Raw genomic sequence first — 27,811 nt, forward strand, 5'->3', positions numbered from 1 at the left:
GGTATTTGACGGAAATAATCCATAGGAACCGATCTGTGAAAGGTGGCGTCTGTTTGTGTAATTCCCCCCACGTGTTTCTGATGCGTGATGCACGTTTTACGGGATGTCCACTACAATTTTGTCCCGGTGTCCCTGGCCAGTACCGAGTAAAATTAATTCGCTGCGGGGCATGGAAGGAGGTAATTGCAATTACTAGTGAAACCTTCAGGTTACACGAGAACACCTGCTTCCAGCCAGTTCGCTAGGGGACAGCGAGAGACAGCGCGACAGGAAAAGAGGAGTTGTGGTTTTGTTCGTTTGTCTTTCATGCGAGCTAATCGTTCTCTGTCGTGTCAGTAATACGATAAGGAGCGCGTCGTGGATCGAAGTGTGTAGGGATGTCGCGCAGCGTGGAGGACGATTACTGCGCACAGACACTATAGCACACAGAGCCAGTTCGGAGATGAGTAACACTGGTTTTGGATATTAACCTTTTGTGAAATCACTGAGATTAATGTGATACAGTAAAAATATATTTGCCTTTTATTAGTAATAACCGTTCACAGAGGCACACGTACACGCATACCAAACTACGATCAGTTTGACTATTATTCTCAAGTGTTTCTCGGCGATTGTTAATTTTGGCACATGGGAGTGCTATACGTGATTAAAAATCTTGATTGATAACCCGTCCTTACGCTATTAATGTATAGATAACTGGCAGGCCGTGCTTTCCCCTTGCTGGCCTGTAGCTACCGTTGCCTGTCCCTGAGTATCGCTCAGCGTTCTGAATGCGTGGCGCGTCTCAAGGTGGAGCAATTATGCCCGAGATGTGTGGTCCGTATCGATTGTGCACGGGATTACAGGACTCGGGGACACGATGGAGTGATCATATGCGCTTAACAGTTTCTTTCTTTTTTAATGTATCGTCCATTTTAAGTGCTTTATTCGTAACTCATCGCGTATTCACGGTTAGAGGACCGACTGGTCTATTCTTTTGTCATCTTTTTAAATAAGAAAGACTGTGCATGTGATGTTACTTGTACTTTGATTTGATGAACCACATCATAAGTCGCCTTCCTAAAGCGGAATAGAAAAGAAAGTGTGTGTGTGTGTGTGTGTGTGTGTGTGTGTGTGTGTGTGTGTGTGTGTGTATATATATATATATAAGATTATCATATTAAGATATTGGAATTGAAAATTAGAATTAGGATATTACCCTCCCCTTCTTTAGGCACTTTTTAAACTTTTTTACTCATTCATTTTATTAATTATTGTAATAACTTATTTTAATATCTATTGAAAAGTAATGTAACTGTCAGTAGCATGACAGTAACACCCAGGAGTCTAAAAGCTACCAGTATACAAAATACCATTGCATCTTGATCTGAATGTCTCTGTGTGGTTGGAGTAGCGTGTGATATGCTCCACCCTGCCCTGTGTAACAGTGCAAGTCATTCAATTAGTACTGTCATTTTAAAAAGGAATCTGTTGTTATTAATTCCCTATTTACACTGCCAGAAGGCGTGTCACACAGAATTGTCTGTCAACCCTGTCTTCAGTGCCTGCAAAATTGTTTCAATTTTTAAAACCTGGCTTCCATTTGAATCTAGCTCTTAAGAACACCAAATACCTGGGAATGGGATACTGGGTACTAGGAGCAAAAACTGTACACTGTCCCAAGGACTGGGTTACAGTACAACTGGAACTGGTGACAGTACAGCAGAGACTCAGTTACAGTACAGATGGGACTGGGTTACGGTATAGCTGGGACTGGGTTACAGTACAGCTGGAACTGATGACAATACAGCAGGGACTGGTTTATAGTCCAGCTGGGACTGGTGACAGTACAGCAGAAACTGGGTTACAGTACAGATGGGACTGGGTTACAGTATAGCTGGGACTGGGTTACAGTACAGCTGGGACTGTGGTGACAGTACAGCAGAGACCTGGTTACAGTACAGATGGGACTGGGTTACAGTACAGCTGGGACTGGGTTACAGTACAGCTGGGACTGTGGTGACAGTACAGCAGAGACTTGGTTACAGTACAGATGGGACTGGGTTACAGTACAGCTGGGATTGTGGTGACAGTACAGCAGAGACTTGGTTACAGTACAGATGGGACTGGGTTACAGTATAGCTGGGACTGGGTTACAGTACAGCTGGAACTGGTGACAATACAGCAGGGACTGGTTTACAGTCCAGCTGGTACTGGTGACAGTACAGCAGAGACTGAGTACAGTACAGCTGGGACTGGGTTACAGTACAGATGGGACTGGATTACAGTACAGCTGCAACTGGGTTACAGTATACCTGGGACTGGTTTACAGTATAAATAGGACAGTTAAGAGTATAGATCTGTACAGCTGGGTCTAGGTTACAGTACAGATGGGACTGGTTTACAAAGACCAGCTGGGACTGGATATAGTACAACTGGGACTAGTTTATAGTACAGCTGGGACTGGTATACAGTACCAATGGGACCTCAGTACAGCTAGGACCTATTACCATACAGCAGGGACTAGTTTACATTACAGCTGGAACTTGGTTACAGACATCTGGGACTGGTTACAGTACAACTGGGACTGGTTTACAATACAGATGGGACTGTGCTACACTATAGCTGAGACTGGGTTACAGTACAGATGGGACTGTGCTACACTATAGCTGGGACTGGGTTACAGTACAGATGGGACTGTGCTACACTATAGCTGGGACAGTGTTACAGTACAGATGGGTTTAGGTTACAGTATGGCTGGTACTAGTTTACAGTACAGATGGGATTGGTTTAATGTAGGGATAGGACTTGACCATAAGAACTTGCTCTATATTGACCCTTCAGCATGTATTAATATCCCTTATACAAAAAATCCTTCATGGCTGTGAAAGTTTAAATTTAAACTTGGGTTACCAAGATTCCAGGCATAATTCCACTTGTACTTAACAGCGTCCTCACACTGAATGCTAATGCTTCAGTACAGTCTCCATTGGCACTCCATTACTGCCTTCTACCTTCATGCATGACATTCCCAACCATCGACAAAGTGGCTCTCATTGATTGAACACAATCCAGACATTTCAGAACTCATGACAGCTGGGACTTGTGTCTAAGCAGGGGAATGATAATGAAACAGATCAGAGTGCAACCTTTGTGCAGAAACAATGCTGAAATGTTTTGCTTATAATCTGTCAAAATTCAACAAAGGCAGAGCTTGGGTTTATCTGTATGCAAATCTTACCAGTCCTTGTTTCAAGAGATAGGTCTTTTGTTTGTAACACTATCAGTAGTAATCTTCTTTGTAGTAGTGAGTTTGCAGCTTTGCTTATCTGACTGAATGATTATGTTTCCACAATTATTAGTAAATGTCATATTTGTGTGCATTAGTTCTAAATAATCCAGAAAGCAAATATCAAAAACAGATCAGGAACTAAATAACTTTGTTTTTTATCAGTCACTATCTGTTTCCCAATAAATTTCCATGTATCTTATTTATTTAAATAATTTCTTCTATTATCTTATACCCACATTGTAACGCGGTGGCCCGAGAGCCGCAGGGTATGGAGCAGGATGCACAGACTTCCTCGACATGCACGAACATTTAATTGAAACATAAAGACAACGGCACTCACATGTATTACAAACAATGAACGCAACACGGTTAACACTGAACAAACACGATAAACACGGATACATTTAACAATGACAAGAAGAACATTTAACATTAACACGCTACATTTAACATTAACACATTACGCCAACAATAATCGACAACACTGCACACAATGACAAGAGTTTAAATACACAAAGACTAACGCAATACAGGTGTGTGCAGGTGTGGCTATGAACAGGACTCTCCCACTGCACGTGGCGGGCCAAACCAAGTGCCTCGTGAAAGCCCTGGAAGCCCTGGGAGCTCTTATCATTGGTGCTTTCTGCTGAAGAATATTACCTGAAGTTGGACTTGCATGTCATGATAATTGGAAACCTGCAGAAGGCTATTATGCTGGGGATGACTGAGGAGTGACATTGATTTTAAGCTCTGTTAGATCCTGCCTTGCTCTCACACAGGCATATTAAATTGATTCTCAACTCAGGCCTTTTAATCAGCATGAATATTAGATGCTAGCATTGGTGGCTGGTGAAGCCTTCTCCATACATTTTGCTTTGTATTAAGTGTCTACATCCATTTCAGATTCTCACGGTATTTTCTTCATCTTCGGTGGCCCACTTAGCCCAGTCCCAGTTTCTGAGCACGTCTGCCTTCTACTGGCAGGCGAGCGCGAGGAGCTTACCTGGGATGAGGTGCTGGTCCTCTGCTGTAGTTGTAATACTGTTTAAGTCACACTCGCTGCACCCTCACTGATGCCTAGTTTTGCCACAAAGGCTCAATGCAAACAGAGCAAACAGCTTTCAGATCCCTGGCTCTGCAAAATTGAGCAAATGTTCCTTTTCTGTCCATGATCTGTGTACTGTTTTTTTTTTTTTTTTTTTAACCCATTACACTCCAAAGACCCATTTTTACTTATTAAACTCTGTTTCACGCACTATCTTCACTCTCCGAACTATACACATTTCATTCTACGTTCGGTGTTGTTGCTGAATAATTCACAGTAATTATTGAATAATTTCCATATTTTTATAGATGTCATCATAATTTCTGCAGTGATTTACTTTGTCATTGGAAACTACTTGGCCATGGCAGCTGTTTGTTGCTTCACACTAGGCCTAAGACGTGACAGCCAGGGCAGGGTTAAAGGTGGGCATGCTAAATCAATGCTGCAGCTTTGTCAGGCGCTCCTGTGATGAGCGCTCAGATTATGGATTAGCTCTAATGATGGCTGCAGAGTAAATCACAGCAGCAATCCAGTGCCCTTGGCCTGACTGACACATGGTGACATATCTGATAAACAAGTTGGAATTTAAAATGTAATAGATCAGTGGGCCATTTTATCCATGTAACATCATAGTATTTTTGTTACTAATTTTAGTTTGAAATAAAACAAGCAATATCCCTGAGGTTTTCTGATATAAATTCTTAAAAAAAAAGGGTTTGATGGATCTGTCAAATCTGCGTGCCTGCCACACAGAATAGTTGAGCCCTGTTCTTGCATGTACTGGGGAGTGTAAGTGCCGGGGACATCGGCTTCATTTGTGTGCGTGTGTGTGTGGTGTGTCAGAGATCAAAGGGAGTTTGAGGGATTATTGCTTTACTCCGCTGCAGGAACTAATGACAAGCTTTGAGCATAAGCACCTGCTTTTGTACGAGTGTGCCCTCGTTCTCCCCCTCTCCGCTCAGCTGCGTACAGTCCTCAGCACCAGATCCAGGGATAACCTGCAGGATAAGATGCAGGAACGCAGACGCGGCGCGCTGGAGCAGGCGAGGCTGCTCCGCTGTTCCCTTTCCTACATTATTCATCAAAAGGACAGACCCATTTGTACGGTTTTAATTTGTTAGGGGAACTGAATTGTTTTCCAGGTTCTTGTTACTGTGACTCGTGCCTTTCAAACAAATCCAGGAGTTCACGTCATTCCAGCCGGCTGTCTGAAAATGGTCATATCTGAATGTTTATACTCGCGTGTGTTTTAGTTGGATGATTAACTAGAGGAAAGGATCTCTGTTTCTTTACTGAGTGCAAGTGTTCGGACGGCTGTGATCTCACCCTCTCATCTTTCTCTTTTTTCTGTCTGTTTTGACAGATATATCTCGAGACAGACAGTGGGGATTTGGCTGGTGCGTGGAATTAGCGTTAGCGTGTGTGTGCGTGTCTGTGTGTGTGTGAGAGAGGGTGAGCAACGGAAGAAAACATGCATGATAAAGAATACCATGGTGTAACCTAGTACACTTGTGAAGGTCAAACAGAAGGAGTGTGTGTACACTCGTGTGCATATTTGTGTGCATACACGTGTACGTGTGTGTGCATGCATGTGCATATATGCGTGCATGCATGTGCGTGTTTGTGTGTGTGTAGAGAAAACATACAGAGTGAGGTTTTGAGGAGAAAGAGAGTGGTTTTGGGGGGGTAACAGCAGGTTGTAGAAGTAGTCAGGATAACAGGAAAGGGGGTTGTCAGAAGAAAAGGAAAGTTAGAGAGATTGAGGAAGAAATGCCATGAAACTTAATACACACTACATCAGTGTGCTTGTGTTATATGTGTGTAGTGTGCATAACATACACATGAGCATAAGATAGAGGAGCAGAAGTATTTTAAGAGGAGAGAGAATTCAGGCTTGTGTGTGTTTGTGAGCATGGAAGGAGTTTTTCTCTCTCTTTGTGTGTGTTCATGCTGTTATGCAACCTCCTATAGTTCAGTAAAATCAGACATGGTATTCTCACACATTTATATCCCTCTCTTCCCCTCTATTGCCTTCTCTCCTCTCCTCCATCACTGTTATTTTTTCTCCAACTGCAGAAATGAATGATAAAAGGGAGAAAAGAATACTGGCTAACACCCAAAACAGCCTCCCCCCTTCTGATAGAGCACGAGGTGTGTAAAGGAGAGGCAGATGGAGAAACTTCCAGCTGAAACCTACCATGATAATGAAGGGCTCAGGAGGTGTGACTGCTTCAGTCTACCTCAGCTTGTGTCGGGCTTTGATTAGTGCGTGCGTGCTCATGTGCATGTGTGCGTGTGTGTGTGTGTGTGTGAGAGAGAGAGAGAGAGTGTGTGCACATGTTTGTGTGTAGAACAGGAGTGTGAGGGAGAGCATGTGTTGCCTGTATCAAGCCTTGTCATGTTAGTGTTTGATGTTTCTGAAGAGCTGAAAGAGGAAAAACAGGAAATCTTTTAATCAGTTTTCTCACATGTGAACAAAGATAGTCTCCAGGGACTGCGCAGAAAAGCAGTGTGTGTGTGTGTAAGTGTGTGTGTGTGTGTGTGTGTGTGTATGTGAGTGTATGCCACTTGATAAAATGTGTGAGCTGTGTATATATAAAATATGTCGTTACAGGCTGTGTGCATGTGTACAGGCTGTGTGCATGTGTACAGGCCTGTGGCTGTGAGTGTGTATGAATGTATGGGCGTGTGTGATTGTGTGTTTGTATTTGTGTAGCAGTATATTTTGTGCTCTTATCTTGCTCTAGCAGCAGTGCAGAGTGGAGATGCATTTCCATAGGTCAGAGTTCAAATCAAGACTAGGAAATTATGTCAGCAGCTTCTCCATGTGTTGCTTTGTGTTAGCACAAAGTGGCTTTAACGGGCCCAGAATTAGTTAAGAGAAATGCTGTACAGGATCATGGAGTTTAATGGAATTTATTGTGTGTGAGAGGCTGTGCAACTGTAACTGCTGATGTCTGAGCAGGTCTCTGTGTGTGTGTGTGTGGGGGGGTGGTGGTGGATGTGTATGTGTGTGTGTAATAGAGAGAAGGAGAAAATCTGGCAATGTGGTAAGACAGACAGATTGTGTTGAATGAATGCCATCTCCTCAGCCTGGTGGTCACTTGCTCTCTCGCTTTCTCTCTCTCTCTCCCTCTCCCTCTATCTCACTTCCTCTCTCACTTACTGTCTCTAGCGCTCCATTCTGTCTGTTTCTCCTTGATATTTCTTTCCATCCATCCATCCATCCATCCATCCATCCATCCATCCATCCATCCATTCATCCACTGACTCTTTATCTTCTTCCCCTTTGCCCCTTCGATTTGAGCATTTTTATAACGAGAGAATGTTCCGCCCTTTGAACCTCACTGACACTCTGACCTGTAGGAATTCTTTTTACACTCTTTATCTAGCATTCTAGATGACATATATGGCATTGAACATGTGGTGCTGGACTGTGACCAGGTTGTAAGTAAGCAGGCTGTCTTTTTGTTTCCCAGTGCTGCTACTGCCGTGGCAGTGGAGCACCGGGACTTCAGCTCTCGCGTCATCTCATGCCAATCACTCCAGGTGTCATACAGTAGCCTTCTTCATGGAACCTTGCTCTGTTTCTTCCTTGTCTATTTTAGGCCAAGAGCACCTCACTTAAAATTCTAATAGCAGCACTTTGTTCCATTATTACTTTAATGGGCACTCAAGTGTATGTAACTGAATTTATTGTTCAATGCCTGGACAGATGACTTTTGTGAACTGATGCAGGTAACCAGTGATACTCAGCATTATTGAGGAATAATAAAAGCATTTTCCTTTACACAATTAGCACCAGTTATTAACTGATTGTAAAGACTTCTTTGATTTCTTGTACAGGTCCCAAAAACCCATTAATGAATTCCCTCTCAGATCCCCACCATTGCCAGGGAACAAAAGGGAGGCTGGGAAATGTAGTTAAAACAAGTATTATACCTAAAAACTGCATGCTGTCTTCAGATGTATGTTTTCGAGACCTGAACAGTTTTACTTAGTCCATTGTATCAGACAATAGGCAGGTGTCGCTTGCTTGGCCCGTTTGGTGGACTGTGCTGCCCACTAGTGGCCTAAACGGGAGCAGAAGTCTGAGCAGGGAGGAGGCCGGTGTCAGGTGCCTGAGGAATAACTGAGGCATGGTGTGCTGAGGCTGAACAGCATGCATACGGTGGTCAGGACACACACGAGAACAGCCAACATCCAGCGTAAACAGATGTAGGTATTTTGCAACGTACTGCCCCATACATGCTGTTCTGCAAACGTACCCCGCCCCCACTCACCGAACACACCGTACGCCAGTGCTGTGTGTGTATGGCCCGCTGCTATTCCAGCGGTACGCAAAATGACAGGCAGGTGAAGCTCGTCCGCACAGGCACGATGCCTTTCCCAGTGAAAGGGTTGCCAGTGAAAATCAGCCCTGTGCACTTTGGCTGGCATCATGCGCTCTGTGAGTGAAACGACGGGCAGGGCGGGAGGGTGAGTGTGTGCAGGGAGGGCATGGGGCAGGGCAGCTACACATATGGCCCTTGCTGACCAGATCCCTCAGGGACAGCTAGAACATCAGACAGAGCCCCATTTACTAACCACCAGCCAACCTACTTTCGTTCCCATTACACAGACACACACACACACACACACACACACACACACATTTGCATGCTGCTCTTCATCCTTCATCTCATCAGTTTCTCTCATCACTTTCCATTTCAGACACATATACACACACACTTGAAAGAGGAAGGCAGATGGTGTGAGCTACAGTAAAGCAAAACGAAGGAGAATCAGAAAAAAAGATGTGCGTTCATTTGCCATTTGTCCCCATTTTCCACACTTAGTGTGTCCATCATTTCTGTCAGATTACTGCATGTCTGACATCAGCAGTCTTAGCCACTGCCAGCCTTAAGCTCATGGAGTCTTAGTGTCCTGCTCCTGGGTCAGTGGCTGTGAGTAGGGTTAGGACTCGCACGCATGTTGCCATGGGCACTGGTCTGCAGTGCTGGGCCTCTGTGCAGCATTTCATGTCTCTTTGACCAAACGACTGGATCCCCAACATGCACCTCAGCACTGTGCACGTAAAGCTTAAAGTCACACATCTGCAGTTTGGCAGTTCAGAGCAGTTCTCCTGAGAGGGCTGAGGTGCTCAGCAGGACTAGATGGCCAGTGGTTCTAAAAGGCTGATGCTTCAGGATTTGGGTACATAGAAGCTGACAGGTCAGTGCTGCTCACTGAAGGTGGAAGCTAAAACATGCAAAAAGAAATGATAATAATTCAAATATGGTTCCAGAAATGTTAGAGGTGTTCATCCCAGCCCAGCCCTGTGCTGTCTGCCCAACCCAGCCCTGTGCTCTTATTGTGGCGGTGTTTACCATGTCAATACTGAATCCCACACACACTGCAGAGTATCTTTAATTAGATCACTTGAGCCACAGACTTGCTGATCAGGGCAGTAAGAGAGAAACTCAGAGAGGGGCGTATATGTGCACACAGACAAGGAAACTTGCTCCAGTAAATACACGGGTACTGTAAACATTTCTACTACAAGTACACCTGCTACTGTCACCCTACGACAGGCCTGTAACCATAGTTACAGAGTCACTAGACCAGCTGTACAAATTTACGCTCACAAAGAAAGCACTTTCTACTTTTTAAGATTCATAGAATGTGTGAGTACGTGCCTGTGTGCCTGCAAGTGAGTAGGTGTGTGTGATTGTTAGAAACTGTGCATGCATTGTTCATTACCTCAGTGTGACTTTTACCCCTTTCTCTGCACTTAGATACTTTTTGGGTCTCCAGCCTTGAATCATTTGTAAGGCAAGAGCACTGAGTATGCACTGAGTGCATGGATATGCATGGCTTTTAGAGGAGAGAGAGACTCATCAGTATAGCCCAAATGTAAAATGATCTCTGTTATTACGTAACCTCTACACACACACACGCACACACACACGCATGTACACATGCATGCACACACACACGCACACACCCACGCACGCACACACACACGCACACACACGCGCACACACACACACACATACACACACACACCCACGCACACACACAAAGACACAGAGATAGGGAGTGAAAGTGAAGAAGAGAGAGAGAGCGAGAGAGAGAGAGAGAGAGAGAGAGAGAGAGATGATAATTACACTGCTAAAATTATCTGTGTGTGAAATGCCTTTTCCCCAGAAATAATAAAGCTCATTATCAAATATGGGACTGTATGTGAGTGGATGACTTGGATAATCATAGTGTTTTGCTGCTGTCATCACATGCTTATTACACCTATGACACCGTTTGTGTGTGTGTGTGTGTGTGTGTGTGCGTGCGTGTGCGTGTTTGCGTGTGTGTGCATGCCTGCATACATGAGAGAGAGAGAGAGAGAGAGAGAGAGAGAGAGAGACTTATGTTTATCTCTTCTGCATTATTTACAAAGGGAAGTTGTAAGAATAGATACTTGGGTTGTCCCAGACAGCTGCACAGCTTTCATATGCCTTAGAGCAGGCGTGTTTATAATTATGTGGCACAAGCATATTTTATAATGGCAAGTATTCTTCTGGATGGTTTTTTTTTTTTTTTTTTTTTTTTTTTTTACTGTTGACCTATTTTATTGATTTATTGTTTTTTTTAAAATGTGTATTAGTTACTGTTGCTATAAAACAAGCTAATAATCCCATAACCAACATCAAGAGGAATGAAAACAGGCCTCTATTTGCAGCTTTTCACATTTGTTTGGGTTATTGGGCGAAGGCTGTGGGTGACGGTGCGCCTGCCTGCTGTCCCTCCTGCTCCACCCGGGCCCTTCTTATCTCCGCCCTCAGCTCCTGGCTGGCTCGGCATTGTGGGCACTCCCCACCCACACCATGCTCTTTGCCAGGTCATGCTGCTCCTCAGCCTGCTCCTGGGCTTCCTGTTTCCTGGTGACCTGCTTGGACTTCACTCTGCCCCGACTGCGGGATGGTCTCGCCTGTGTGGCGCCACCCGCCCCACGACTGCACACGAGGACAGCGATTCTCCTGCATCTGCCTCCCGCCTGTGGTAGTCTCCCTATGATAAACTCCCACCTGTGATAAACTTTATTTATCCATAAAGTGGCCCGTCTCTCTACAGCTGAGCGGTAATTTGACTCTAAACATTATTTGTAATAAAAATGTAAATACATGGACTAGTAAGAAGGAACAATGAGACGGCAGAGAACAGAACGCCGTAAAAGTTTCGTTAAGGAGATGCGCTGTTACAGTGGTATCAGGAGTGGAACATTGCCCTGTGTGTGAAAGTGGTTTTATACAGACACATAGCACTACACAATACAAAGGTAAAGTTATTTTTATTCATAAACAAAAGTCATCAATCGTTCATGCTCAATGCTGTATAGTCCATATTGAGTTAAGTGGAGTAAGTACAGTCCTTGTGACTGATATTAAGCTTCCCTTGGGACAGTCAGTCTATCACACACACACAGCGAAACACAGGTCATGCATAGTTGATATATGTCTCCCCGCTTTTTGACATACAGTATGTGCTGCATGTGTCTGCAGAGCTCATGAACCTCTCAAGGTCACAGAGAATAGACTGGAACATTGGTAGAGAGGGAACGCAGTAGCGTATGCATAAGTGTATGAACTATCCAAAAGCTCCCCTATTCACCTGTACGTTCACGCTTTAGTTCGCAGTGACACCCAGCCAATACTATCACTAGGGCCTGTTGTTCAGCTTCACTGTCTGTGCACTTCCATGCTCTCGACTGTCATTAAATATTCATTAAAATGTAATATTACTTTTGAATAATTAATGGGTTTTTGCCTTTTGCGAGGTCTGGTTCACTTGATGTGCTCTTGATGTTACCCATGTGAAATAGTAATTTTAGTAAAGAGATGCATGACATACTTGAGAGAGAAGGTGTGTGTGTGTTTTGGGGGGTAAAGGAGTGTAGCATGTGGGCGAGGGAGGGTGGGGTAGATGGTTCCTGGAAGGTGGGTCGTTTCTTGCCAACTGCTCCACTTCCCTCCCGCTCCTCCTGCTCTGTTCCTCTCCTAATCCTCCTGGACCACACGCTATTCACCTGTTCTTCTCCTGTCGCTGCTCTCTGCTCGCCATTTGCGGCCACCTGACGCCCAACGGCGCCTCTGTTACTGCGCACATGGCACCATAAGCCCACACCACAGCTTGTGCAGGAGCGTGTGTGTGCGAGTGCATGGATGTGAGCGCATGTGTACGGGCGTGAGCTTGCGTACACGGCCGTCGGTGCGTCTGTTCGAGAGAGAGCAAAAAGGAGTAGAGAGCGACGAGGGAATGAGAGCCACTTCAGCATGTGAAGTGAGGTGGAAGCATACATATGAAAGATGAGTGGTTAAGATGACAGCAGACCAGATGGTCACGATGGGTTGAGTGGTGACGAGACCGAGCCTGCTACAGATACCTGATGACAGAGTTCTGATGAAAAGAATCTGCAACCACTAAATCAGCCAGTGGTCTTTACCTTCATTTCTTAAAAAGATTTCATGGATTCACAGAGTTAAACATTTCCATGAAAGTGCAGATGTGAGATTCTGTTGGCCAAACCATCATGATGGGAGAGTTCAGCAGAGTGATGGAGGAGATGGTGAGAACAGATGGACGAGCGGACGGCTGAACGAAGGGGAGAGAGGGAGAGTTAGCCTAGCCAGCTGGTGCCTTTCTGTATTTCTGATATGGGTTTCATTAAAAGGAGACACTCCTGCCGCTGAACGGATGGAGAAATAGAGCCAAGCTCCTACCGCTCTCTTCTCATACACACATACGCACACACACATCCCTGGCATAACTTACAACCAGCCTAACAGCAGCCAAAACTTCCACACTTTCAGCTCTGTAGCTAGAGTGTCACTGTGTAATGAAAGCACAGTTAGTCTGAAGCTGATCGTGCTCATGGAACAGTCTTCAACACACCCAAACACTGGCTAGCTCTGTGCGGTATAACACAGAGTAATATGTTAGGCTGCAAACTTTACATGTGTTTTCTCCAATGTGTTAACCAGTTTCTAATGTGTTAACCAGATTAGTTGAGCTCACAATTTGGGGCCTCAAGTTTTCTTTATAAATGAACTATATAACAAAATAATCATACAGTGTCATTCATTTTTTAAATGAAGGTCACTTTGCATGGAAATTGAGAGCATTACCTGGCTACAAAAACAACATTTGCATAAAGATACTCTTAAAATCTAACAGGTTTGACTGCAGTAAAAATGAAATCTCTGGGAATCCCGTGGACCCCGGAGGAAGCGTCTGAGGGAGGCGGACAGCCAGAGTGGCTCTTCCTTGCTGCGTGCAGCCCACTGCGGTATAGCATGGCTGTGTGCCTGCTAGCTGGCGAAGTGGAAGCGGAAGACCTGCTGTGGTGTGCAGGCCCGTAGCGCTTTTCCTTCAGCGCCTCCTGTGGTGGTGAACATTGTTTGCACGCCCCGCACTGTCTGAGCTTGGTAGCTGAGCCTGGCTGCTAAGCCTATTGTATGGCAAGATTTATCTGTGCCACCTTTGTGTGCACTCCCAGACAGGGCTGGTGCGCAGTAAAGCCAGGTTTAGCCCCACAACCACTACCTCTCCACCTCTACCCCCGCTTCTCAGCGATTATGCCGTGCGAAACTCTTGGTGGAGCAGATCACCGTGTGTGCTCTAGGAGCGTGCTCTAACACTCACTGCATGACACCATGAGCAGAATCGCATGACATGATTGCGGAGGCATTCAATACGTCACTGCCATGGTGCTAACAGCTAAAGCTCACCAGTACTGTGACTGAGACCCCCGTTCAACAACATTTACATCACTGACACCTAACACACTGAGTGCACCTGTGCAAATGCAACATGTGCAAAACTCATTATTGACATTATTACCAGCAGAACTCACTCTACGAGCACAGCATCTGAGAATGCAGATGCAGTTACATGTGTAGTATTAATGGCAAATAATCTGAAGATCAGTGAGTGTGTGCAGAGCTGTGTGGAGTCTGTGTTCACTTCAGTGCTTCCTAAAGGTCTCAGAGACTGCACACTTGCTCCCTGACACTTGTTACGACTGACTGCACTAGCAATGTATCTGAGGCAGGCCCCTGCACGCTGATTAAGCCCACATCTACACTTAGGAAAGTTCTACCAGTGGATAGTCACCATGGAAATTCGGACATAATCCAACACTAGGCCAACTTGTGTGAAAGCAGCACTGCTATTTCTTCTCATCGCTGCTCTCCTCTCATCTCTCTTCTCATCTCTCCTCTCCTCTCCTCTCCTCCCCTCTCCTCTCCTCTCATCTCTCCTCTCCACTCTTCTCATCTCCCCTCTCCTCCCCTCTCCTGTCCTCTCATCTCCCCTCCCTTCTCCTCTCCTCTCTTCTCATTTCCCCTCTCCTCCCCTCTCCTGTCCTCTCATCTCCCCTCTCCTCTCCTCTCCTCTCCTCTCCTCCCCTCTCCTCTCCTCTCATCTCTCCTCTCCACTCTTCTCATCTCCCCTCTCCTCCCCTCTCCTGTCCTCTCATCTCCCCTCCCTTCTCCTTTCCACTCTTCTCATCTCCCCTCTCCTGTCCTCTCATCTCCCCTCCCTTCTCCTCTCCTCTCTTCTCATTTCCCCTCTCCTCCCCTCTCCTGTCCTCTCATCTCCCCTCTCCTCTCCCCTCTCCTCTCCTCTCTCCTCTCCTCTCTTCTCATCTCTCCTCTCTTCTCATCTCCCCTCTCATCTCCCCTCTCCTCTCATCTCTCCTCTCTTCTCATCTCCCCTCTCCTCTCCCCTCTCCTCTCCTCTCATCTCTCCTCTCTTCTCATCTCCCCTCTCCTCCCCTCCCCTCTCCTGTCCTCTCATCTCTCCTCTCCTCTCCTCTCCTCTCCTCTCCTCTCCTCTCCTCTCCTCTCCATATTCCCAGTCTGCTACTTTTCTCGGTCCTCCTTTCACTCTCTTGTCCTTACCTTTACCTTCCCCTGCTGATCTTTTCACTCTGCCTCCTGCCCACACAGGAACCCTCCAGAAAAGCCAGATGAATTATCCAGCATCAACTGACATAGCATGCTGCCAACACATGCTAACACACACCTATGGACATACGTTTTTAAGTATTATGCACCAGTGATTCTTCAACATCTATATCAGTGATTTCTGTCTATATATAATATATATAAACATTTTACTGTGCAAAACATTTCAGACTTCTTTGCTGTATATATACACTCTGTATGTGTTTAGCCATTGTGAAGCTGTTTGTGGATGTTTGCACTGTGTTTGCCCATACATGCATGCGTGTGTGTCAGTGTGCATGAGTGAGACAGCTCACTTCTCCAGTCTATGAGTGCTAATGCACGCTCTCCTGAGGGCCAGCGCATTGTATGTCTCCAGTCTGGGAAAATATGGAGGACTCTTATCTGATCCAGATAGCTCAGGAACAGCGGTGCACGCAGTGCTGCTCTCTGTCTCGGTGCAGACCTCCCAGAGGTCAACATGCATACAAATCATGTGAGGCCCAGTATTTAAAGATGTCTTGTTATTGCAAGGGACAGGCACGCAGACTAACCTCCAGAAACAAGAGCCCAGAGAGAGCTGTGTGATGCTAAGATGGTTCTTGCCTTTTGTGAAATATCCTGTGTTTGTAGTGTCTGTATGCATGCCTTATTGTCTTGGTAATATACTGTATTTCAGTACTGTGGCATGTCTCACTTGTTTTCTCACAGGTGAGCCATCCTACAGTCCTGGGAACTTGCAAAAAGGGGGAGGCAGTTTGTCACTGATTGGAGGTGGCAGGTTAAATATTTGATTGTGGATAGAACCTTCAGCAACTTATTGTATGATGCAATTTGTGCCCGAGTAACCGGTATAATGGGCTTTTTGCTTTTAATCACGTATAGCATGAAGTGTCATTATAATCAGAAACGATAAAGGTCACATGACCTGTGTCCTGAGCTTGACCTTCATCCTTAACTTGTGCTCTTTTTCTGACACTACCAGCTATACACTACTCATCATAATATATGATAAATATTTCCATAGCACTGGTTTTTAAAGGGTGTTGGAAACAAAGTGTCACGGTGGCCCGAGTGCCGCAGGGCGCGGAGCAGGACACACAGTCTCCCTCGACTGTGACACACATTTATTAACATTGAGCAGATAAGACGGTGGCACTCACACATAACATTAACGGTTAACACAACTACACAGACAACTCGCGTTAAATAGCATGAACTTAAACGCAGGCTACAATAATGTCAACAGTGGTCTTACAAATATTAACGATAGTTACACAAACGAACAGACATCCATAAACAATGACCAACCACGTTGTACACACTCGCAGGGGTTTATATACAGATGAACATACAACACTAAACCCTGTGCAGGTGTGTGCAATCAAGGGGGGGATGGTTACACATAACAATTGTGACTCCCACTGCACAGTACCGTACTGTACTGCGGGCCATACCACATGATGGGGGGGGGGGGGGGTAGCATTCCGTGACATAAGGTCTTTCAGTGCGTTGCAGTTTCAGTACAAATATTAAAGTAAACTGCAAGATGTCTGAGCCAAAAGTTGATTTAAATTTATTAGAGCACAGTTTTAGAAAAGGCCAGTGTTACTATTTTTAAAACTTTGTCTAACACTGAGTTTTGTTTCAAAATCTTTCCTCATAAAAACTGAAAGTAATCTAGCAGATAGTGAAGCTGTTATATTCTCAACAAGATATAATTGCTTGTTGGAATAAATCCTGGAATTAGTCCAAACATTTATTTTGGATTCGATTAATGTTCTTTAAATAGTAAAAAACAAAAAACAAAACAAAAAAAAAAACAGATAAAAAGGACAATAATATGGCACAATAAGCATACCCAGGTGATGCAAAATAATTTAAATGATGCTTCTGCCTACTGGAGCTGTTTCTAAGAGAGACTACATTTGTGTCTCTGTCCTTCCTATTCTCTGTCTGCCCTTCTCTCTCTCTCTCTCTCTCTCTCTCTCTCTCTCTCTCTCTCTCTCTCTCTCTCTCTCTCTCTCCCTCCACATTCTACTAGTGAAATTGCATTCTCCTCTGAGGCTCTGAGAAAATGATAGTATGAACAGACTGATTATATAGAGCAAAAGAAATCTGGAGTTTTGATGGATTAGAGTTTAGGAGGAGGACTACAGTTTAGAAGGACTAGAGTTTAGGAGGATAAATGGAGATTAGGAGGACTAGAATTTAGAAGAACTAGGAGGAGGAGGACTGGATTAGGAAGAGGACTGGACTTCAGGAGGAGGAATTCAGTTTAGGAGGAGGACAAGACTTTAGGAATACTAGAGTTTAGTAAGGACTATGAGGAGGACTAGATATTAGCAAGACTAGAATTTAGAAGAACTACAGTTTAGGATGGGTAGGGGACTAGAGTTTAGAAGGATTAGAGTTTAGGAGGACTAGAGTTTAGGACTACAGTCTAGGTGGAGGACTTCAGATTAGAAGGACTGGAGTTTATAAGAACTAAGCTACTTGACGCTGGTTTTCTTTTTATAAACCAAAGAAAGATTGCTCTATATTTTTGTTAGCATTTCTGAAGTCCCACTAATTATTATTAAAATGTACAATATTTTTGCGCAGCATTATATATAGCAGTGCTATTTTTTCAGAAATACATTTACATTAGTATTATGAGGACTGTGGCCAAAATAAAGATTTGCATAACACTCGAAGGTTGCTATTTGCGGTTCAAAAGCCACACAAACCTACCGCCCCCATCTGTCTACACAAACCGTTAACACTTTGCTCTCATTTCTAGGAAATGGAAGCTTTTCCGGCCTTCTTCTAAGAGCCTCCGCATGCCCTTGAAGTACCTTTTACAAACCACAAACACCTTAGGGAAAAGTTTTGTTTTTGAAGAGGGTTTTTTTACATTTACTTGTCCCTCTAAAAGTGTGTTTTTCGTCATTTGCAGACATGACACCTCCAGAGAAGCAGGCGACAGACATAGGGCCACCCAATTACTGGCAAATGCCAAGGTTAAGAAACCAGGACTCAGGAGAGAAAGATGCTGCTGCCTCCGGAGGAAATGTCACTCTCTGTCAGCTGCCCTCTCAAGCAGGCCCTTAGGGAGAGAGGGAGAGAGAGAGAGAGAGAGGAGAGAGAGAGAGAGAGAGAGAGAGAGAGAGAGAGAGAGAGAGAGAGAGAGACTGGAGTCAGATCATTAAGAGCACTTGTTCACTCGTAACTAAATACAGTTTTGAGTCTGCTTTCATAATGCCAGCCAGTCTATACTCAAACTTGTAAAGGATGGTAATGACAGGCATGCTTTCCAGTCCATGACTGAGGCCATATAGTGAATGTGACTGTATGACTGTTACCTGGTCAACAATAGCTGCTCTTTTAGTTTAGCCTTGCCGCACCTCTTCATTCATGTGAGGCCTGTTTTTATTTGATATAGTATCAATTTGGTTTTGCCCTTTATTTCAGTATGATTCTCTCCAGAATGTTTGCAAAGGTTGTACAAACTGTGTTTGAGTTTCACAGGGCATAAACACTTAGCCTCTGGGTGCAGCTGGCCTGGAGTCTTCTCTGAACGCTAACCTGTTTTCAGTGGGTGCTGGTTCCACAGATTGCCTCACTGTGCCCTCTGTTGCACTCCAGAGTCATGTCTTCATCAGATAAGCAAATCTGATTAAAACGCTCCCTTCAGTTATTTAAATGTAGCTTTAGACGGCTGATAGCAAGTGAGTCAAGTGTCAGAGGAAAGGCAGTAACACTGATTGCAAACCAGACAGCCAAGCTGAGAGACAGGAAGTGTAGGGAGTGATGTCCTGTAGTAACTGAATGATACACATATACATGCCTGTGAAATATGTCCAGTTAATGCACGCAGGAAGACTGCGGCTATGATGAGCACCCTCAGCGGTGTCTCATACTGTGCGTTTTATGGAGTCCCAGCCTGCCAGAGCTGGGCCCCAGTTGATGCTGTGTTTCTGGGATGAGGGTGCCGGGTTAACAGCCTCCCTCGGGCCTTGCAGAGGACACCGTCTCGGGCAGTAATAAAGCGCTCTTTATGGGGCCTCTTTAATTCAGTAAGCAGAGGGGAGGGGGCAGGAGGAAAGAGGAAGCAGAGACTGAAGGAGAGTGCTGTCAGAGATGCACAGGAAGGAGTGAAGAGGAAGAGAGATGGCAGTGTGGGTGGTGGGCGTGTAGAGAGAGGAGGCTGGACAAAAAAGAACAGAGGCCCTCCAGGTGCTCATAAATCTTGGGTAATTTGTTTATGGCAAGTGGAGTCTGGCTGGCTTCGGAGGTGGCCACTGTGGGTGGTGTTTGTATTTGTGTGTGTGTGTGTGTGTGTGTGTCTGCGTGTGCATGTTTGTGCTTGTGTGTGCATGCGTGCGTGTGTGTGTGTGTGTGTGTGTGTGTGTGTGTGTGTGTGTGGTTGTGGTGGGGAAATCTAGGACATGGACCTCAAAATGTCACTGTTTCGGGAGCAAATAGGATTTTGGACCCACATGTGGTGATGGCCTTTGATTTAACATTGAGGGGTCACCCAGAAAATGAGGCAGTGTAACATTTCGCGTTTGCCATCTTTCAGCCATTTGGGTCAAATGCTTCCGTTTTGTTCTGTGCTAGTTACAAAAACACAAGCACCCACATCCTAAAAGACTAAGGATCTAAGGGATGTGTCTTAATCAGACAGCCACTAGAGATTAAACAATCTCTGGTACTTGTCGCAAGCAAATGAGTGTGAATCCAAAAGCCACTTTCATCCATATAAACACAGATGCATCAATGTCTATTAAGCACATAGGAGATTGGGATTAATTAGTAACCTCAGCCAATCATATTACTTGTCTCTTAAACAGCTGTACTTAGCAGAACCATGCATCGCAAAAATAGCACAAAAGTCTGGACAGCTATGCAGCATGAGGTCTGAATGCTGTGACCTTCCTTACACACCCTTCTTATACATAACAGATAAGGGTAGAAGTGCTTGTATAGAAATGTAGCCCTCAATTAATAGATCATGACTAGAAGTATGCCAGTTCTACAAATATTAGTAATATTTTCCCTTTAATATCATAATAATTAATATCAATTAATATCATAATAATCATAATTAATATCATACAGTATCACGGCTGTCATTATCAAGGACATTATTCCTTGACTCACTTTGACTGATCCTCCAGTAGAGTCTAGCAGAGTCTGATACCTTCCTAACTACCTAACACAACTACCCTACTCTAACACACGTGATGGACAGGCTCATCTGGACTCTCGTGGCAATGACTTCATTTTCATGAAAGTAACAGTTCACCTTGGCCTGCCTCATTTCATTGCCTCATTCCACTGCACCAGCCTTGTCATCCTCACTCAGTGCAAGGTGCTCATGACACAAAATGACCAAAGAGAATGTCCCAAAGTGTTGTAGCCCAGCATGCAACGGTTTCAGCGCCTTCCACGAAAATAGGGCCCTACATTTTCATTAAACCTTAAATAATTCAATTAACTGTCATTCATGCCTCCAATGCTTTAATTACTTCTTAAATAATTGTTTTTCTTATTTAGTGAAATAAGGACAATATGGAGAGTGCCCGTTATGATTGAACTGTCAGCCTACATAATGACATCAGAGACCAACTGTTTCCTGTTCAGAGATGGATGACTGGATTTCAGTGAGATATGATTGTGTGTGCATGTGTATGTGGGTGTTGGTGTGTGGCCATAGGGTTCTCTTTATTGCCCTGGGCACAACATTGGCTCCTGTGTGCTCACTTACATTGGCACGATTTGCTTCATGATTGAAAACGCTGAGGATTTTCTTTCTTTCAGTGGATCCCAAATGTGATCATTTTGCTGGCTAGAGGCGATGTGGGTCTTCAACGCATGCATCTTCAAGTTCTGCATGACAAATCGCGGGTCAACAGCATTAGGGCTGGTGCTGAACCCATCCGCCCCGATCCCGCGCCTCTGTGCTACACTCTCCAGCTCTGTGGTTGCCCACTTCCCTACAGGGCCTGGGAGTGAGCCCTGCTCCTTTATCCATGCCTGCTGCCTTCCTGTCTCTGTCGGCGAAGGAGGGAGACATACGAGTGGAAAGAGGAGATTAAGGATGAGAACCCGAGTACAAAGAGCAGAGCGGCAGCGGCCGTACTCGGAGAGGGCTGGGGTGAAGTGGGGGCATTGGTATTATAGCTGCGGACTGACTTTTGTTTTTTATGACTTTTCCGAATTGAGGGTGAGAGAAGATTGAGGCAGAGTGAGTGAGAGAGCTTGGAAGGAGAGAAAGAAAGCCATGCGACCTTTAAACCTCCCGTAATTAAAGTGCTAACAGGCATATGCTGATTAACAAGAATGGAAAGAGGCAGCCAGTGGGCGGTTCAAAGGAACCGCCCAACCTAATTTCTGTTATTTTATTATGTGACATGACAGTATGGAAATATCATCTGTAGAGAGTCTGTCCTGAACAAACAAGCCCAGTACACAAACACATTCAGTGAGGTGACTTCTGCTGCTGACATGAAACAGAAGCACTAGTATAGTAGAAGAAAATAAAGAAAAGAAGAAGCATGTTACAGGTTAATCAACCATACAATTCTCACAATATGTTGACACCGATATTGGCATTAAAGTAATAATGGACAAGTGATAAAATAGTTCTACAAACTACATTCTTTTTCTCCTAATAAAAAAACAAAAAAGCACATCAACATTTTACCTTTTAAGATGAAAAGAAATTAATAGGCTACTATTTCATATACTACACAACTAAAATTACATTATACATGAAGTTTACATGAACGTTATACATAAAGTACCTCATACGTATACAGGACAATTTCCTTGACCATTTAGCCTTAACACGTTTCCGATTGGGGAGGATATAAAGCCACTTTCCCCCTTTAGGTCCAAGGGGTTCCCGGTACGCACGGTAAAACGTCGCAGGCGCATTTCCACATGAACACGGTTCATCACGGAAGGCTTACATAGCGCACTCAGCGCTCAGGGCTGGAGAATGACTTATCGACGGACGTACTCGCTGATTGAGGCCTTTTGCGGCCTTCAAGTCGTCAGAAAGATCGTATTTACGAGATGAGCGCACGTAAACGCCGCCACATTTACTAGTGGGAAACTCGGATTTTTCGATAAGGCCCGACCTTTTCGAGTTGATGGCGTGTAAGTAATAAAACGTCATGGATGCTGCTCCTACATTAGTACAGTACTAGGTAAAGGTTTCAAGCTTATTAGCGGTAGTTTTGCATGTTAACTGTACAGTTCAAGCGTGTATACATTTTGTGCACAAAATTGAAACAAAAGTAAAAAAAACATAAGGAGTTTTCTCATGGCGTCCATTTCCCCCCGATCAAAAACCACTTGAACGCATACCATGTCGTGATTACGACCTCCGAACTAATAAGTAGGAATTTCCAAGGATAACACGAAGGCAGAATTATCTCGTTACAAACGTTCGGCATTTGAACAGACCAGTGCTGTTTTGCATACATAAAAAGGTAATAAACACGCGCCAAACAACTAAAAATGATCCACTTTGTCCAACACGCAGCGACCGGAGTTATTTCCACACGTGGAAAACGAGACTGTAACCGGACTCGAGAGTCCGTGACAGTGTGGAAAGGTCTGCACCGCCTTAGTAACTGGGTGGACCTTTAGTGGAAACAGGCTTAATACTAGCCGAATTCCTGGACACTAAAAACGCCTGCCACTAATTTGCACTAATTTTGCTGTATTCCTCGCGAATTTGCAGCTTTCAGAGTGTAATTCAGTCTAACAAAGCACTTAAGGTTTACTTGCGAAATTGCAGGAAATTGTGCTCATGTAAATGCAGGGGAGTCTAGTTTTCTAGTTTAGTAGGATGAACAATCTATTGTAATCGGCAGGTCTATAATGTTCATTCTCAACTTATGTTTCAAGTCTGACCCAGTGCAGATTTCACCTTTGTGACATGTGAAGGATTCTGCCCTTTCTCTTGCAGGAAGCTGCCCAGTTACTTGTGCAGTCTCTTGTAATCTCAAAGATAGACTACTGCAACTCGCTACTTGCTGATCTTCCTGTAAGAGCCATCAGACATATACAACTTGTCCAGAATGTCTTCAGTCTTCCACCCATGTTGGTTTCCAGTATGCCCATATCAGATATTAAACCTTGATACTTGTCTAAAAAGCCAAAAATGGACCAGCCCATTCATACATGATGTCAATCGACACAACCTGATCCATACCTCAGGTACTTCAAAACTCAGGTACAGCTTGACTTTGAATACCTTGCTTCAAGTCTCATGGAAAACAAGCATCAAGATTATTCTGTCCTGGCTCCCAGATGGTGGAGCGAACTTCCGATGGTTGTCCGGACAGCAGAGTCCCTTGCAGTCTTCAAATGCAGACTGAAGACCCATCTATTTGTGGAATATTTAAATGACCACTGATCCTGCTCCTGTGTTGACTAACTGAAACTCTAGTACTTATTGTAGTGTATTGTTTATTGCACTGATTGTTGTCTGAGATAGAGCTTTATGTGTTTTACACTTCTAGGTATCAGCATTGATCCCTGTATTTCAGCAGCATTGTAGTTCAATGTTATCTTGGACTCTGATCTACTGTACAGGCTAGGATGCACGTTTGTAAGTTGCTCTGGATAGGATCGTCTGCCAAATGCTATAAATGTGTTAAACATTAAAAGGTGTCTATGTTAGTGACAAGATAGAACAGCAAATGACGAATTGTGGCTATACAGAAAATAAAGACTCGTAGGCCTATAGCATTTAAACCGTAGGAGAAAAAAACACTCACAAGCTAGTATAGAAATTGGTTTTGAATATAGGCCTGATGTGAGAGGAGCAAATATATTCAATACAACAACAAAAACAATGCAATTAACATTTATCCTGGCTATGTTTAACAGTAGCTTAGCTGAGGAACATTAGCCAGGGAACAACGTAACCCGCTTCAGTTCTGCATGCGTCGTTCACTGAATGTTTAGGCACACGAAGCAGACTTTATCTTACGCATAGACAACACTTCACCTAGCTTAACTTATCTACGTTTGAAGGAGTAGGACAGAACCGGTTTTGTACGGTGGCCGGATACACCCATCAAGCTGCAAGTTTCCAAATTTGAAAATGCACTGCAACTACACAAAACAGGTCAAAATTAAAATACATGCACTACATTTCAGAAACGCGATGCAAATTCAGAAAACACTTCCTTCAAAACGACAACATGTGTGCTACATTTCGGAAACGCTGTGCAAATTCAGAAAATACATACAACTTCGGAAACGTTGCAAATCAAGAACAGCAGAACGGAAATGTTGTTTCTGGAGGCACGGAAAGGGGATGGACAACTGAACAGCTAGTTAACAGATTTATATTTGCGATTACCACGGTTTTGTCATTGGTATATGGTACAGAAAGAACAACTGGCCTATTTGTGCATTTGTTGCTACTGTTCAGTTTTAAAGAACGCAGCCTTAACGCTGATAAAACAAAACCCCATTCAACACAAATATAAACCCGGCCCTTCCAGTAAATAACTAGTTAGCTTGCTACATTCAACGTGTTACTATTTTACAATACAGTCCAACCTAATGAGATACTGTGTAACACAACTTTGTTTTTTTGTTGTTGTCTATATACCCACATTTAGTATTGATTTCAAATAATATTTTATGTGCATGTAAAAACATCACACATCAGATAAGATCGTAAGAATAAGACAACTGAGCAGCTGGTAATTGTAGCAGACCAGCTAACCAAACTGGTCACCTTAGCAGATCATCTAAACTATGAAACTTGAATGCGAACCTAGCTTATGCTATAAATTTGTAACACACTCTGAACTTATCTAGCTAACTACATATTAAGACAGAAACTTAGTCGTTAAATAGGAATTTTATTAGTGTTCTTTAAGGTTGCGTTCTGTACAATATAGAAATAGTAAATATATAAGAATGTTGAGCATAAATAGATCAGTTGTTCATTCTGTATCAGCCTAGCCAATGTTAAATCCGTGGTAATCACAAATATAATTATTTTTTCATCAGCTACTCAGTTAATGCTGGTTTCATAGGAGTCCAGCCCCTCTGCGTGTCCTCTGGAAACGCAGGATTTGCAGTGTTTCTGATGTTTCATGCGTGTTTTTTTTTGTTTTTTTTTTTTAAATTTTTTTTATTAAAACAAACAAAAAACTTTGCAAAATTTTGCAGTACATTTGGAAATGTACTGCACGTGTTTTCATTTTGATGACCATGTTTTGTGCAATTGCAGGGCTTTTTAAATTTGCATCACGATGCGTCTTCATGGCCACCGTGGGGTGAGGAGTGTAGTTTTATATGCCTGTTAAAACGATTATGGCATTGTTTACAAATAACATTACACCTTTCAAGAAAACGTAGATAAATTATCCAAAGGTTAACAACACTGAAGACCTAATATGTCTGTCAACTAAAATTTAAACACTGTATTTTATTAGACCTCTTTACACAAAATATTATTGTTGTCTAAATTAAACATGGAAAATAGATATCTAATTCTGGTTTCCCCCCTATTTTTGGCAGGTTAAAGCAAGGTTGGTATTAGTCCAAGTCCAGTTACTGGCTGATATGGCATATCCATCACATGAATCGTTTGTGTCTTCACTGGCCAAATATCAGACCAGTTTTTAATCATAAAGAAGTTATTGTGGATGTGCTGTGTGTTTATGTAAGTGTGGGATTATAAGGCAGGTTTACATTTCTCCAAGATTTTCTAAACATCATCACAAGGTTAAAAGTTGAATAAAGAAACCAGCCATAGGTAAACGAATTCTGTAATCACTGACAATTATTCTCTTCCCAACTAAGTGTATTATAATGCAAACGGTTATAATCTAATTGTGAAACTGTATTTTTGGTGGGGATGGAGGGGATATGTATGTGCCAGTGAATGGGGTTTTTGGAGTTGTACACAAGAGCAGTGCACATAGCTGTAATTTACATCATCCATTCTCTATGCCTCTGGCTGGATCATAATACCTACTATGAAACTGACAAGTCCTTATTCCTTATTTAATACAGTGAAAGGGGAGACACTTAACCAGAATTTTCTTGGAATCTATTACAAAGTCTGTATGATAATGTAACTGTATGACAGTGTGAACTAAATTGTAATTACATTGAAATATGATTCCTAGAAATGGAGCAGCATTGAATCTTATAAAATAACAAGATGATCTTTCATTCCAGAACCAAAGGCACAGAGTCAAACAACCACTAGTCAAGGCACAGCAAACATGTATCCCGGAAAGATAAAATGGCAGTTCTATAAACAACCTCAGCAAAACAAGGGAATAGGGAATGATATGACGGAAGAAAAAAAAACGACTGCCCAGACTACACAAGGAAATGGCAAGACTTACAGAAGGAGGCGAGCTTTGTATAAGAGAGTCTTAATGAGTACATAAACAAGGGACAGGTGCAGGCGATCATTAGGAGGCTGGCAATGAGAGCAGTGATAAGCTGTTGCAGAGGGAGGAGTAGGGTCAGGGAGGGGGTGATGAACCCAGCCATGCTATAACTCAAACACTGCTGCCAGCTGCTCTCCAGACCTTCTCTCTCTCTCTCTCTCTCACACACACACACACACACACACACACACACACACACACACACACACACACACACACACACACACACACACACGTGTGAATTGGGTTATATGTGGTATTTATGACAACTTCTTGGAAAGAAGCCCTGGAGATGAAACATTCTTTAATTTCTACATCTATGGATTTAGTTCTAGTTGGCATGTTAACACAGAGAAGTGAAGCTCAGGTAACCGTGTATTGTCAAAGAACTACTGCTCAAGCTGTCACTACTATAGGTAACATATTTAGTTCAGCTGTGTGTACTGACGAAGAGCTGACCAGTAGTTCACTAATATGCCCTCACTGCATACTTCGTTAGAAACACTTGTCTAGAATTTATATTCACTAGCCACTTTACTGGGTACACCTATCTTATAGGTGTCATTTATTGGTGTACCGTGACTGTAGCCTATTGGCTGTCATCCTGTAACCGGATTTATCAGCCATCTTTTAACTAGATGTTATTTGTGCGATTGACCATTCTCAACACAGCAATTAGCCTGATATGGTAGTGGTATGGTAGTGGGTGTTGCGCTATGAGTTAACCAGCCACAGCAGTGTTGCTGGAATTTTTACACTTGTCAGTGTCACTGCTGGGTTGAAAATGGTTTGCCACCCAAAAATATCTCGCCCTGTCGTCAGAGACTGTTGCTGAAGAGCTGGAGGAGGAATACAAAACATGCACGGCAACAGTTATAGCCTCTCATGATAGTGCTTCAAGGGGTTTCTAATTTGTGTGAACTGTTTTAACACTTCCAGAATTCCAAAAAACTGTTTATCACTGCGGGAAAAAACTGGATGATTTAAATGATTATTATGCAGCAAGAAATAATCAGAATGACTAGATTCTTAGAAATGTATTCTTATTGTACAAGTAATATTTTATAATATAAAAATATGA

At 43.5% G+C, this 27,811-nt stretch overlaps 1 protein-coding gene across 5 annotated transcripts in view; it reads left to right on the forward strand.

The window, feature by feature from the left end:
• The window catches only part of syt7a (synaptotagmin VIIa), a 90,551-nt gene that overhangs the window by 907 nt on the left and 61,833 nt on the right, over positions 1-27,811 (forward strand). The gene's annotated exons all lie outside the window — the stretch shown is intronic.

This window comes from Electrophorus electricus, chromosome 4 (genome assembly GCF_041902795.1).
Source record: "Electrophorus electricus isolate QZ-2024a chromosome 4, ASM4190279v1, whole genome shotgun sequence".
In the NCBI taxonomy this organism is placed as follows: Eukaryota; Metazoa; Chordata; class Actinopteri; order Gymnotiformes; family Gymnotidae; genus Electrophorus; species Electrophorus electricus.